General features: G+C 41.7%; 1 long non-coding RNA gene across 1 annotated transcript; it reads left to right on the top strand.

Moving 5' to 3' along the window:
- Positions 1-9: 9 nt before the first annotated feature.
- LOC139555303 (uncharacterized) lies at positions 10-3,833 on the top strand. Its single transcript, XR_011670972.1, has 2 exons — positions 10-1,846; positions 1,939-3,833. It is a non-coding gene; the product is annotated as an uncharacterized lncRNA (long non-coding RNA).
- Positions 3,834-14,269: the final 10,436 nt, after the last annotated feature.

Genomic DNA, 14,269 nt, shown 5'->3' with positions numbered 1-14,269 from the left:
CACTCTCTCTCTCTCTCTCTCTCTCTCTCTCTCTCTCTCTCTCTCTCTCTCTCTCTCTCTCTCTCTCTCTCTCTCTCTCTCTCTCTCTCTCTCTCTCTCTCTCTCTCTCTCTCTCTCTCTCTCTCTCTCTCTCTCTCTCTCTCTCTCTCTCCCTCCCTGCTCTCCCTCTCTCTCCCTCTCTCTCTCTCTCTCTCTCTCTCTCTCCCTCCCTCCCTCCCTCCCTCCCTCTTGGAACCTCACCCCATCACCCATCCCTCACTCTCGTTTATCACCCATCCCTCACTCTCGTTTATCATCCCTCCCTCACTCTCGTTTATCATCCCTCCCTCTCTCTTTCTTTGCCCTCTTTTCCCCTCACATACTCCCTTAAAACCATCCCTCTCTCTTTCTCCTCCACCAGGTCCTGCACACTCGTTTATCAACCTCTCCCTCTCGGTCTCCCCTCTCTCCCGACAGCCATCTCGCTCTCGTTTATCATCCTCCTCTCCTCTCCATTCCTCCCTTCATCCTCTCTCTCCCTCCCTCTCTGACAGAGACAGTATAACTCTACTTTAATGACGGCTAATTATTTCTGGCTGGCAGAGAGGAGTATTAGAGACGGCGGGAGAGAAGGAGGGAGAGAGAGAAGAAAGAAGGAGGGGAGGAAGGAAGGAAGGAGGGAAGAGGAGAGTGAGAAATAGACACTATCGATACTTTGTCTTGGGCGTCTTATATAAGATGTAGGTGTATGAGGCAGAGGGAGGGAGGTGGGGGGGGAGAAAGCAACAAGGCTACCGATGGTTTCTTACACATTCCTCTATTTTCCTCCACACTGTATTTCCCTTCTGTTTCTCATCAGTTCTCTCCCTCTCCTGCTTCCACATCAACACTATTCTGTTTGAGAACACTAGAGCTTACGCAATAGAGAGAGAGAAGAAGTTAGAGGGAGGGAGAATGACGCCTGAAGAGAGAGAGACAGAGACAGAGAGAGAGACAGAGACAGAGACAGAGACAGAGAGAGAGAGACAGAGAGAGAGAGAGAGAGACAGAGACAGAGACAGAGACAGAGAGAGAGAGAGAGAGAGAGAGAGAGAGAGAGAGAGAGAGAGAGAGACAGAGAGAGAGAGAGAGAGAGACAGAGAGAGAGAGAGAGCGAGACCTATTCAACAGTGGCATCTATGCATTATGACTTGAAACAGCCACACGATGTCCAATGTTCTGCTACATTACCCCAGCTATTATACAGAGAAACACCATCTGACCTGGGACAGCTCTCCAGCCAGCCAATCAGACCCTCAATCACACACACATACACCAACACACACACAACACACACACAAAAACAAATATACACACACACACACACACTTTGTTTACCTAAATCACTTATCTGTGAGTGACTGTCAGTTTAAGCCCTGAATGGGGACACACAGACAACCTTTCTGTCATCCTTTCCTTCCTGAAATCCCTTTGACAGTAAGACCTTCACTGAACGACAGCTTGTTTAATGTTGTTGTTGTTGCTCCTTCACAGTCTAGAATAGTGTGTACAATTCTAATGCAGTGTTTGGACTGCTTGTGAAGGAGTCTTAGAGGTGAATCCTAATTTATACACATTTTCACTGAGTCTCCTGTTGACATCAATATGAAGTGAAAATGAAGCACTAAACAGGTAGTTAGGATTGGCCCTTTAGTGAGGACAGAGTGTAGGGGTTCCTTCTTTAGTGAGGACAGAGTGTAGGGGTTCCTTCTTTAGTGAGGACAGAGTGTAGGGGTTCCTTCTTTAGTGAGGAAGGGGTTCCTTCTTTAGTGAGGAAGGGGTTCCTTCTTTAGTGAGGAAGGGGTTCCTTCTTTAGTGAGGACAGAGTGTAGGGGTTCCTTCTTTAGTGAGGAAGGGGTTCCTTCTTTAGTGAGGAAGGGGTTCCTTCTTTAGTGAGGAAGGGGTTCCTTCTTTAGTGAGGTAGGGGTTCCTTCTTTAGTGAGGACAGAGTGTAGGGGTTCCTTCTTTAGTGACGAAGGGGTTCCTTCTTTAGTGAGGACAGAGTGTAGGGGGTTCCTTCTTTAGTGACGAAGGGGTTCCTTCTTTAGTGAGGACAGAGTGTAGGGGGTTCCTTCTTTAGTGACGAAGGGGTTCCTTCTTTAGTGAGGACAGAGTGTAGGGGGTTCCTTCTTTAGTGAGGACAGAGTGTCCCTCTTTCCCCTCTGTGTTCTCAGTCATCTTCATTATACTGTAGGCGTGTTGATTTGAAGAAGGCTGGACAGACATTTATCGGCCTACACACACACACACACACACACACACACACACACACACACACACACACACACACACACACACACACACACACACACACACACACACACACACACACACACACACACACACACACACACACACACACACACACACACACACACACACACACACAGTTGTGTTGCTCTAAGCCAAACTCAAACAGGTATATCTCTCTCCCCCCTCCCCCTCTCTCTCCCTCTCTCTCTCCCCCTCTATCACACACATACAGTATACTACTGAGACAGAGAGACAGAGAGAGCGAGAAATTAGACCCAACCAAATCACGAGAAAACAAAAATATAATTACTTGACATATTGGAAAGAATTAACAAAAAAACTGAGCAAACTAGAATGCTATTTGGCCCTAAACAGAGAGTACATAGTGTCAGAATACCTGACCACTGTGACTGACCCAAACTTAAGGAAAGCTTTGACTATGTACAGACTCAGTGAACATAGCCTTGCTATTGAGAAAGACCACTGTAGGCAGACCTGGCTCTCAAGAGAAGACAGGATATGTGCACACTGTCCACAAAATGAAATGGAAACTGAGCTGCACTTCCTAACCTCCTGCCCAATGTATGACCATATCAGAGACACATATTTCCCTCAGATTAAACAGATCCACAAAGAATTTGAAAACAAATCCAATCTTGATAAACTCCCATATCTACTGGGTGAAACACCACAGTGTTCCATCACAGCTGCAAGATTTGTGACCTGTTGCCACAAGAAAAGGGCAACCAGTGAAGAACAAATATAATTGTAAATACAACCCATATTTATGCTTATTTATTTTCCTTTTGTACTTTAAACTTGCACATCATTACAACACTGTATATAGAAATACTATGACATTTGAAATGTCTTTATTCTTTTGGAACTTTTGTGAGTGTAATGTTTACTGTTAATTTTTATTGTTTATTTCACTTTTGTTTATTATCTACTTCACTTGTGTTGGCAAGTGACAGAGAGAGAGAGAGAGAGAGAGAGAGAGAGAGAGAGAGAGAGAGAGAGACAGAGAGAGAGAGAGAGACAGAGAGAGAGCCTTAACCCATATACTACCAGATTATACTGTACCTATCTATTTACAGGACTATGGACTATAGATGGGCGTGGGTCTAATGATTCACTAAAATATCCCTATATATAAACACGCAAGATATTACTATATTTACTTATATATTTGTACTACAGTAAACAAATAACCAAGCTAGCATCCCAAATGGTTCCCTGTTCCCTGTGTAGTATGCTAGTCCCGTGGGGAAGCATGGGTTCCCTGTTCCCTGTGTAGTATGCTAGTCCCATGGGGAAGCATGGGTTCCCTGTTCCCTGTGTAGTATGCTAGTCCCATGGGGAAGCATGGGTTCCCATCGAAACAAAGGAGTTCCATGTTTTATGTCAAACCAAGTCTGTGATGAAGCATTTTAATGTTCATAACTGGAAACTTTAATGAGGGCTAGCATGAAGTTATACTATTTCTATTGTACATTAAATAAATGTCTAATTATGTATTCAAAACACAAGAAAATAATAAATATCTGATATTTTCAATCGCAGTGGTTGGGTGTTGATGTTTTATCTCATTGATGCGCACGGATAGATTGAATGTGTGTGTGTGTGTGTGTGTGTATATGTGTGTGTGTGTGTATGTGTATGTGTATGTGTATGTATATGTGTGTGTGTGTGTGTGTGTGTGTGTGTGTGTGTGTGTGTGTGTGTGTGTGTGTGTGTGTTTATGTGTGTGTGTATATGTGTGTGTGTATGTATGTAATGTATATGTGTATGTGTATGTACAGTATGTGTGTATGTATGTGTGTGTGTGTGTGTGTGTGTGTGTGTGTGTGTGTGTGTGTGTGTGTGTGTGTGTGTGTGTGTGTGTGTGTGTGTGTGTGTGTGTGTGTGTGTGTGTGTATATGTATGTGTGTATGTGCAAACTGTGTATTTGTTTTGATTTGAGATGCCATGAAAGATCAAATTTATGCCATATTTGTACTGTTTCACAAAATGTATGTTGTTTCTCTAGAAGGGACTAGTGAGATGACCAGCTGTGTACCCTGTGAGGTAAGAACACATTCTTATTTACAATGAAGGTCTACCCCGGCCAAACCCAGACGACGCTGGGCCGCCCTATGGTACTCCCAATCGCGGCCGGTTGTGATAGAGCCTGGAATCGAACCAGGGTCTGTAGTGACGCCTCTAGCACTGAGATGCAGTGCCTTAGACCGCTGCACCACTCTGGGATCCCAATTCTGATGGACAGCAGGCCTCAAGGCTACCTGGACAAAGATTCTCTACTATAATGACAAGATAGTCGAGTGACCGCTCTAACTAATGGAAATATATATCCTGAATGATTGAAAACAGGTGACGTGTGGTAGGACCATTCTAGCCAATGAGAGGGCATGTGTGAACAAAACAGGCGACGTGTGGTAGGACCATTCTAGCCAATGAGAGGGCATGTGTGAACAAAACAGGTGACGTGTGGTAGGACCATTCTAGCCAATGAGAGGGCATGTGTGAACAACAGGAAGGACTACGGTGTCTTTCCTCTCCTAGTTGCCGGAATGCAACGTCCATCCACTTATATCAGACAAAAGAATTTGATTAATCACGTGTGTTATATCAGTAAATTTGTAACAACCTATATATTACAAAACTTTAATTAGATCAAATAAGACTCACATAATTCGACGAGCTCATAGACCGCCACACAAAAAAATGGCTTATTTTACACTGCCAGATTTTGAGCTGAGTATTTGTATTTATTACAGATCCCCATTAGTTCCTTCCAAGGCAGCAGCTACTCTTCCTGGGGTTTATCATGTATCCCCATTAGTTCCTGTCAAGGCAGCAGCTACTCTTCCTGGGGTTTATCATGGATCCCCATTAGTTCCTGCCAAGACAGCAGCTACTCTTCCTGGGGTTTATCATGGATCCCCATTAGTTCCTGCCAAGACAACAGCTACTCTTCCTGGGGTTTATTATGGATCCTCATTAGTTCCTGTCAAGGCAGCAGCTACTCTTCCTGGGGTTTATCATGGATCCCCATTAGTTCCTGCCAAGACAGCAGCTACTCTTCCTGGGGTTTATCATGGATCCTCATGAGTTCCTGCCAAGGCAGCAGCTACTCTTACATTTACATTTTACATTTAAGTCATTTAGCAGACGCTCTTATCCAGAGCGACTTACAAATTGGTGCATTCACCTTATGACATCCAGTGGAACAACCACTTTACAATAGTGCATCTAAATCTTTTAAGGGGGGGGGGGGGGTCAGAAGGATTACTTTATCCTATCCTAGGTATTCCTTGAAGAGGTGGGGTTTCAGGTGTCTCCGGAAGGTGGTGATTGACTCCGCTGTCCTGGCGTCGTGAGGGAGTTTGTTCCACCATTGGGGTGCCAGAGCAGCGAACAGTTTTGACTGGGCTGAGCGGGAACTGTACTTCCTCAGTGGTAGGGAGGCGAGCAGGCCAGAGGTGGATGAACGCAGTGCCCTTGTTTGGGTGTAGGGCCTGATCAGAGCCTGAAGGTACTGAGGTGCCGTTCCCCTCACAGCTCCGTAGGCAAGCACCATGGTCTTGTAGCGGATGCGAGCTTCAACTGGAAGCCAGTGGAGAGAGCGGAGGAGCGGGGTGACGTGAGAGAACTTGGGAAGGCTCTTCCTGGGGTCCGGGCAAAATTAAGGCAGTTATACCATTATAGAAACATTACAACACAGAATCCATGTGTACGTGTGTATATAGTGCGTATGTTATCATGTGTGTGCGTATGCATGTGTCTATGTTTGTGCTGCTTCACAGTCCCCACTGTTCCATAAGGTGTATTTTTTTATTTAAAATAATCTGATCTGATTCCACAGCTTGCATCAGTTACTTCATGTGGAATAGAGTTCCATGTAGTCATGGCTCTATGTAGTACTGTGTGCCTCCCATAGTCTGTTCTGGACTTGGGGACTGTGAAGAAACCTCTGGTGGCATGTCTTGTGGGGTATGCATGGGTTTCCGAGCTGTGTGCCAGTAGTTTAGACAGACAGCTCGGTGCTTTCAACATGTCAATACCTCTCACAAATACAAACAGTGATGGAGTCAATCTTTCCTCTACTTTGAGCCAGGAGAAACTGACATGCATATTATTAATGTTAGCTCTCTGTGTAAATCCAAGGGCCAGCCGTGCTTCCCTGTTCTGAGCCAATTGCAATGTTCCTAAGTCCCTCTTTGTGGCACCTGACCACACGACTGAACAGTAGTCCAGGAGCGACAACTAGAGTCTGTAGGACCTGCCTTGTTGATAGTGTTGTTAAGGCAGAGCAGCACTTTATTATAGACAGACTTCTCCACATCTTAGCTACTGTTGTAACATATCAATAGGTTTTGACCATCCAGGGTTACTCCAAGCAATTTAGTCACCTCAACTTTCTCCATTTCCACATTATTTATTGCAAGATTTTGTTGAGGTTTAGGGTTTAGTGAATGATTTGTCCCAAATAAAATGCTTTTCATTTTTGAAATAGTTACCAATAATGTATTTATTGCCATCCATTCTGAAACTAACTGCAGCTCTTTGTTAAGTGTTGCAGTCATTTCAGTCGCAGTAGTAGCTGACGTGTATAGTGTTGAGTCATTCACATACATAGACACAGTGGTTTTACTCAAAGCCAGTGGCATGTTGTTAGTAAAAATGGTAAAAAGTAAGGGGCCTAGGCAGCTGCCCTGGGGAATTCCTGATTCTACTTGGATTATGCTGGAGAGGCTTCCATTAAAGAACACCCTCTGTGTTCTGTTAGACAGGTAACTCTTCATCCACATTATAGCAGGGGGTGTAAAGCAATAACACATACGTTTTTCCAGCAGCAGACTATGATCGATAATGTCAAAAGCCGCACTGAAGTCTAACAAAGCCCCCACAATCTTTTTGTCATAAATTTCTCTCAGCCATTCATCAGTCACACACTGAATCAATACTGAGACACACTGAATCAATACTGAGACACACTGAATCAATACTGAGACACACTGAATCAATACTGAATCAATACTGAGACACACTGAATCAATACTGAGACACACTGAATCAATACTGAGACACACTGAATCAATACTGAGACACACTGAATCAATACTGAGGCACACTGAATCAATACTGAATCAATACTGAGACACACTGAATCAATACTGAGACACACTGAATCAATACTGAGGCACACTGAATCAATACTGAATCAATACTGAGACACACTGAATCAATACTGAGACACACTGAATCAATACTGAGACACACTGAATCGATACTGAGACACACTGAATCAATACTGAGGTACACTGAATCAATACTGAATCAATACTGAAGCACACTGAATCAATACTGAGACACAATGAATCAATACTGAATCAATGCTGAGGCACAATGAATCAATACTGAATCAATACTGAGACACACTGAATCAATACTGAGACACACTGAATCAATACTGAGGCACACTGAATCAATACTGAAGCACACTGAATCAATACTGAGACACACTGAATCAATACTGAATCAATGCTGAGGCACACTGAATCAATACTGAATCAATACTGAGGCACACTGAATCAATACTGAGGCATACTGAATGAATACTGAGACACACTGAATCAATACTGAGACACACTGAATCAATACTGAGGCACACTGAATCAATACTGAGACACACTGAATCAATACTGAGGCACACTGAATCAATACTGAGACACACTGAGGCACACTGAATCAATACTGAGGCAGACTGAATCAATACTGAGGCACACTGAATCAATACTGAGACACACTGAATCAATACTGAGACACACTGAATCAATACTGAGACACACTGAATCAAAACTGAGACACACTGAATCAATACTGAATCAATACTGAGACACACTGAATCAATACTGAGACAGACTGAATCAATACTGAGACAGACTGAATCAATACTGAGACACACTGAGGCACACTGAATCAATACTGAGGCAGACTGAATCAATACTGAGGCACACTGAATCAATACTGAGACACACTGAATCAATACTGAGACACACTGAATCAATACTGAGACACACTGAATCAAAACTGAGACACACTGAATCAATACTGAATCAATACTGAGACACACTGAATCAATACTGAGACAGACTGAATCAATACTGAGACAGACTGAATCAATACTGAGACACACTGAGGCACACTGAATCAATACTGAGGCAGACTGAATCAATACTGAGGCACACTGAATCAATACTGAGACACACTGAATCAATACTGAGACACACTGAATCAATACTGAGACACACTGAATCAATACTGAGACACACTGAATCAATACTGAGGCACACTGAATCAATACTGAATCAATACTGAGACACACTGAATCAATACTGAGACACACTGAATCAATACTGAATCAATACTGAGACACACTGAATCAATACTGAGGCACATTGAATCAATACTGAGACACACTGAATCAATACTGAGGCACACTGAATCAATACTGAGACACACTGAATCAATACTGAGGCACACTGAATCAATACTGAGACACACTGAATCAATACTGAGACACACTGAATCAATACTGAGGCATACTGAATCAATACTGAGACACACTGAATCAATACTGAGGCACACTGAATCAATACTGAATCAATACTGAGACACACTGAATCAATACTGAGACACACTGAATCAATACTGAGACACACTGAATCAATACTGAGGCACACTGAATCAATACTGAGACACACTGAATCAATACTGAATCAATACTGAGACACACTGAATCAATACTGAGACACACTGAATCAATACTGAGACACACTGAATCAATACTGAGACACACTGAATCAATACTGAGACACACTGAATCAATACTGAATCAATACTGAGGCACACTGAATCAATACTGAGTCACACTGAATCAATACTGAGACACACTGAATCAATACTGAGACACACTGAATCAATACTGAGACACACTGAATCAATACTGAGACACACTGAATCAATACTGAGGCACACTGAATCAATACTGAATCAATACTGAGACACACTGAATCAATACTGAGGCACACTGAATCAATGCTGAATCAATACTGAGACACACTGAATCAATACTGAGACACACTGAATCAATACTGAGACACACTGAATCGATACTGAGACACACTGAATCAATACTGAGGCACACTGAATCAATACTGAATCAATGCTGAGGCACACTGAATCAATACTGAATCAATACTGAGGCACACTGAATCAATACTGAGGCATACTGAATCAATACTGAAGCACACTGAATCAATACTGAGACACACTGAATCAATACTGAATCAATGCTGAGGCACAATGAATCAATACTGAATCAATACTGAGACACACTGAATCAATACTGAGGCACACTGAATCAATACTGAGGCACACTGAATCAATGCTGAATCAATACTGAAGCACACTGAATCAATACTGAGACACACTGAATCAATACTGAATCAATGCTGAGGCACACTGAATCAATACTGAATCAATACTGAGGCACACTGAATCAATACTGAGACACACTGAATCGATACTGAGACACACTGAATCAATACTGAGACACACTGAATCAATACTGAGGCACACTGAATCAATACTGAGGCACACTGAATCAATACTGAGACACACTGAATCAATACTGAGGCACACTGAATCAATACTGAGGCACACTGAATCAATACTGAGACACACTGAATCGATACTGAGACACACTGAATCAATACTGAGACACACTGAATCAATACTGAGACACACTGAATCAATACTGAGGCATACTGAATCAATACTGAGACACACTGAATCAATACTGAGACACACTGAATCAATACTGAGACACACTGAATCAATACTGAGGCACACTGAATCAATACTGAATCAATACTGAGGCACACTGAATCAATACTGAGTCACACTGAATCAATACTGAGACACACTGAATCAATACTGAGACACACTGAATCAATACTGAGACACACTGAATCAATACTGAGACACACTGAATCAATACTGAGACACACTGAATCAATACTGAGGCACACTGAATCAATACTGAATCAATACTGAGACACACTGAATCAATACTGAGACACACTGAATCAATACTGAGGCACACTGAATCAATACTGAATCAATACTGAGACACACTGAATCAATACTGAGACACACTGAATCAATACTGAGACACACTGAATCGATACTGAGACACACTGAATCAATACTGAATCAATGCTGAGGCACACTGAATCAATACTGAATCAATACTGAGGCACACTGAATCAATACTGAGGCATACTGAATCAATACTGAAGCACACTGAATCAATACTGAGACACACTGAATCAATACTGAATCAATGCTGAGGCACAATGAATCAATACTGAATCAATACTGAGACACACTGAATCAATACTGAGGCACACTGAATCAATACTGAGGCACACTGAATCAATGCTGAATCAATACTGAAGCACACTGAATCAATACTGAGACACACTGAATCAATACTGAATCAATACTGAATCAATACTGAGGCACACTGAATCAATACTGAGACACACTGAATCGATGCTGAGACACACTGAATCAATACTGAGACACACTGAATCAATACTGAGGCACACTGAATCAATACTGAGGCACACTGAATCAATACTGAGACACACTGAATCAATACTGAGGCACACTGAATCAATACTGAGGCACACTGAATCAATACTGAGACACACTGAATCGATACTGAGACACACTGAATCAATACTGAGACACACTGAATCAATACTGAGACACACTGAATCAATACTGAGGCATACTGAATCAATACTGAGACACACTGAATCAATACTGAGACACACTGAATCAATACTGAGACACACTGAATCAATACTGAGGCATACTGAATCAATACTGAGGCACACTGAATCAATACTGAGACACACTGAATCAATACTGAATCAATGCTGAGGCACACTGAATCAATACTGAATCAATACTGAGGCACACTGAATCAATACTGAGACACACTGAATCGATGCTGAGACACACTGAATCAATACTGAGACACACTGAATCAATACTGAGGCACACTGAATCAATACTGAGGCACACTGAATCAATACTGAGACACACTGAATCAATACTGAGGCACACTGAATCAATACTGAGGCACACTGAATCAATACTGAGACACACTGAATCGATACTGAGACACACTGAATCAATACTGAGACACACTGAATCAATACTGAGACACACTGAATCAATACTGAGGCATACTGAATCAATACTGAGACACACTGAATCAATACTGAGACACACTGAATCAATACTGAGACACACTGAATCAATACTGAGGCATACTGAATCAATACTGAGGCACACTGAATCAATACTGAGACACACTGAATCAATACTGAGACACACTGAATCAATACTGAGACACACTGAATCAATACTGAGACACACTGAATCAATACTGAGACACACTGAATCAATACTGAGGCACACTGAATCAATACTGAGACACACTGAATCAATACTGAGACACACTGAATCAATACTGAGACACACTGAATCAATACTGAGACACACTGAATCAATACTGAATCAATACTGAGACACACTGAATCAATACTGAGGCACATTGAATCAATACTGAGACACACTGAATCAATACTGAGGCACACTGAATCAATACTGAGACACACTGAATCAATACTGAGGCACACTGAATCAATACTGAGACACACTGAATCAATACTGAGACACACTGAATCAATACTGAGGCATACTGAATCAATACTGAGACACACTGAATCAATACTGAGGCACACTGAATCAATACTGAATCAATACTGAGACACACTGAATCAATACTGAGACACACTGAATCAATACTGAGACACACTGAATCAATACTGAGGCACACTGAATCAATACTGAGACACACTGAATCAATACTGAATCAATACTGAGACACACTGAATCAATACTGAGACACACTGAATCAATACTGAGACACACTGAATCAATACTGAGACACACTGAATCAATACTGAGACACACTGAATCAATACTGACACACTGAATCAATACTGAGGCACACTGAATCAATACTGAGTCACACTGAATCAATACTGAGACACACTGAATCAATACTGAGACACACTGAATCAATACTGAGACACACTGAATCAATACTGAGACACACTGAATCAATACTGAGACACACTGAATCAATACTGAGGCACACTGAATCAATACTGAATCAATACTGAGACACACTGAATCAATACTGAGACACACTGAATCAATACTGAGGCACACTGAATCAATACTGAATCAATACTGAGACACACTGAATCAATACTGAGACACACTGAATCAATACTGAGACACACTGAATCGATACTGAGACACACTGAATCAATACTGAGGCACACTGAATCAATACTGAATCAATGCTGAGGCACACTGAATCAATACTGAATCAATACTGAGGCACACTGAATCAATACTGAGGCATACTGAATCAATACTGAAGCACACTGAATCAATACTGAGACACACTGAATCAATACTGAATCAATGCTGAGGCACAATGAATCAATACTGAATCAATACTGAGACACACTGAATCAATACTGAGGCACACTGAATCAATACTGAGGCACACTGAATCAATGCTGAATCAATACTGAAGCACACTGAATCAATACTGAGACACACTGAATCAATACTGAATCAATGCTGAGGCACACTGAATCAATACTGAATCAATACTGAGGCACACTGAATCAATACTGAGACACACTGAATCGATACTGAGACACACTGAATCAATACTGAGACACACTGAATCAATACTGAGGCACACTGAATCAATACTGAGGCACACTGAATCAATACTGAGACACACTGAATCAATACTGAGGCACACTGAATCAATACTGAGGCACACTGAATCAATACTGAGACACACTGAATCGATACTGAGACACACTGAATCAATACTGAGACACACTGAATCAATACTGAGACACACTGAATCAATACTGAGGCATACTGAATCAATACTGAGACACACTGAATCAATACTGAGACACACTGAATCAATACTGAGACACACTGAATCAATACTGAGGCATACTGAATCAATACTGAGGCACACTGAATCAATACTGAGACACACTGAATCAATACTGAGACACACTGAATCAATACTGAGGCACATTGAATCAATACTGAGACACACTGAATCAATACTGAGACACACTGAATCAATACTGAGACACACTGAATCAATACTGAGGCACACTGAATCAATACTGAGACACACTGAATCAATACTGAGACACACTGAATCAATACTGAGACACACTGAATCAATACTGAGACACACTGAATCAATACTGAGACACACTGAATCAATACTGAGACACACTGAATCAATACTGAGACACACTGAATCAATACTGAATCAATACTGAGGCACACTGAATCAATACTGAGACACACTGAATCGATACTGAGGCACACTGAATCAATACTGAGGCAGACTGAATCAATACTGAGACACACTGAATCAATACTGAGGCACACTGAATCAATACTGAGACACACTGAATCAATACTGAATCAATACTGAGGCACACTGAATCAATACTGAATCAATACTGAATCAATACTGAGGCACACTGAATCAATACTGAATCAATACTGAATCAATACTGAGGCACACTGAATCAATACTGAATCAATACTGAATCAATACTGAGGCACACTGAATCAATACTGAATCAATACTGAATCAATACTGAGGCACACTGAATCAATACTGAGGCACACTGAATCAATACTGAGACACACTGAATCAATACTGAGACACACTGAATCAATACTGAGACACACTGAATCAATACTGAATCAATACTGAGACACACTG

This window comes from Salvelinus alpinus, chromosome 26 (assembly GCF_045679555.1).
Source record: "Salvelinus alpinus chromosome 26, SLU_Salpinus.1, whole genome shotgun sequence".
Classification (NCBI taxonomy): Eukaryota; Metazoa; Chordata; class Actinopteri; order Salmoniformes; family Salmonidae; genus Salvelinus; species Salvelinus alpinus.
The sequence above is the reverse complement of the archived record's forward strand: the minus strand, read 5'-3'. Positions and strand labels throughout refer to the sequence as shown.